The sequence below is a fragment of the Morone saxatilis genome, unplaced genomic scaffold (assembly GCF_004916995.1).
Source record: "Morone saxatilis isolate NCDOM2014 unplaced genomic scaffold, NCSU_SB_2.0 Contig16, whole genome shotgun sequence".
Taxonomy (NCBI): Eukaryota; Metazoa; Chordata; class Actinopteri; family Moronidae; genus Morone; species Morone saxatilis.
The window spans coordinates 27702223-27704520 of NW_023339718.1; the positions used below are offsets into that span (position 1 = coordinate 27702223).

The following is a 2298-nucleotide window of genomic DNA, read 5'->3' on the forward strand; positions in this document are numbered from 1 at the left end:
TTTTTAAGCAGTTCACACATGAGCGATTCATCCTTCCTGATTATCTTCCTCTGTAAGGTCTGTAACAGTAGTTAAAGTTAGTTCATTAAAATACTGTAACATACAGAATCACAGACTTGACCATAAAATGGTTGACTGACAGTAATCCTAAAATACTTGTGAAGCAAAACACGTTAAGCTGCTGCTCCTCTTGGTGGCAGAGTGTTTACAGGACAACACTGTTTGATATGGCAACACTGAGCCATGAGGCACAATGGACATCTGTGACCTATTCAGGATCTAGTTAATGATTATTTTCTGCTCTTATCTCCACATTAACCATTTTCTGCAAGTTGTTACCTTGATGTCAGAGAATGTGTTCTCTTTAAAAATGCTTAGTTCTTGTTTATGGACTTGATTTTCACTTGTTTATGGCGATACAACCTCCTCCGGTTTCACTAATGTTCTGTAAATTATTATTTTAGATTATATTATATATTATATTCATGAATTCATGAATATTTCTTCACATCATATTGATTTTTCTTTTAATGAATGCTGATTAATGCCTACTTTACTGTCTCCACCAGCAATATTACATGTAACTTTATGTCACTAACTGTTTTAATTTGTTTTTGTATGCAAATAAAGTTATTATCTGTACAGTCATAGTCTAAATACTTGGATTAACTAAATCAAAGAATCATAGCGCAAATGATCAAATATCTAAAGGCTTACCTTAACTAGTTACCAGTGTTTTGGTGTTGTTCCTAGTCATTCCCAGTGTTAACTGACGACAGACAGGTATGAGGAGGAAGAGGAGGAAGCGGGAGGAGGAAAGACAACTGAGGCCTCTGTCTTTCAACTGGCAGTACGAACATGCCTACATGACCAACACTGAATGGGAGGGGCATCCACACTTTGCAATTACAGTAAAGAAGAGCTGCTGAGAGAAGAGTGGGAGAGAAATCAGGTTTGCCATTAGTGTAACTTTAATCAAAGTCGTTTTTCCCCAGTTTATCCGCTTTATTTCTTCTGGTACATATTTGAAGATGCTGCTGTACTGTGGTATACATAGCGATTTTTGGGGGATTATAATGTGACATTTGCTCGTCCACGCAAAACAGGTGGGGCCGGAAGCCTGATGACACAGTGTTTGCTTCGGCAGCACATATGAAAAATTGGAAATGACACAGATAATTAAACAGTGGATCATCGCTGGCACAGCCCCGCCTGTCTCCCAACTGGGCTTCTGGTTGTGTTGCTGGGGGGCTGGGTGGGGAAGGGGCTATTTCTCGCTAGCCCGGCCTGGCCATTCTTCATTGTTCTATCTGCACTAAAGATATGTATTTATATTTTTATGTATAAATAGGCTACTAGTGCTTGGTTTGACCCATCTGCAGCTTCTGTAGATCTAAAGGGCTCATTCTAAGGTAACAAAAACATAACAATTCTTATTTTCAGTTTTGCCAATTAAAATATGGTTATGATCATTATATTCCATTAGTGACAATAGACCAATGTTACACACTGGACCTTTAACAAGAACATGTGATCAAAGGTAATCAAACAGTCAGCTATTTATAATTTTCCAATTGAATACATTATAAAAAAATCGAATCTCTTTGTGGTTGTTTTCACTGCCTGTGTCACTATTGTCACTGTTGTGGTTATTTTATCAAATAAACAAAGCAATACCAGTACAATGTTTCTGAGTAGAAACAACATCATGAAAGTAGTAAAAATAATTGATAAAGACAATGAGTTTAGCTTTATATGTTTTTCCTTCTGCACACAGCCATGATGTAACAGTTACACTATGTCTTGGGTTATGCAGGAGTACATGTGGGTGGCTATGGAAAAAACAGAACAACCAGCAAGAAACCTCAGCATAGCCTGAGAGATATCCTACATTTGTCTGTGTGAACTAAAAACAATAGTTTTAACAGGCATAATGTCCCTAACCCAACCTAACCCCAAAGGTAAACAGTTGGCCAAATGAACACCAACTATGATTTGTAGTATAACTCTGTACCTACCTAAAGCATGTATTACCTCAATTTCCAGCTTCCTCTTCAAAACTGCTTCCTCTATCCTGTCCTATCTATCTATCTATCTATATCTCTGAATTTCTCAGCAGTGGAACTGTAGTCTGTCCTCACCGTAGGTTATGATGTTGTCGCACTCTGCTTTCTCTCTTCTTTACCTCACTTATGTTATTTTAAGCAAACCATTGTATATATAAATTATATTCATACCATTATATCATATCATATTTAGAATAACGTAATAATAATCTGTAATGTTCCTATATTTTAT

At 36.8% G+C, this 2298-nt stretch overlaps 1 protein-coding gene across 1 annotated transcript in view; it reads right to left on the minus strand.

Annotated features, from left to right (window-relative positions):
• LOC118326107 (leukocyte surface antigen CD53-like) overlaps positions 1–867 on the minus strand; it is a gene marked incomplete in the record, with an annotated part of 4291 nt that extends 3424 nt beyond the window's left edge. The window contains 1 exon segment of the mRNA XM_035659021.1: positions 718–867.
• Between the last annotated feature and the right edge of the window lie 1431 nt (positions 868–2298).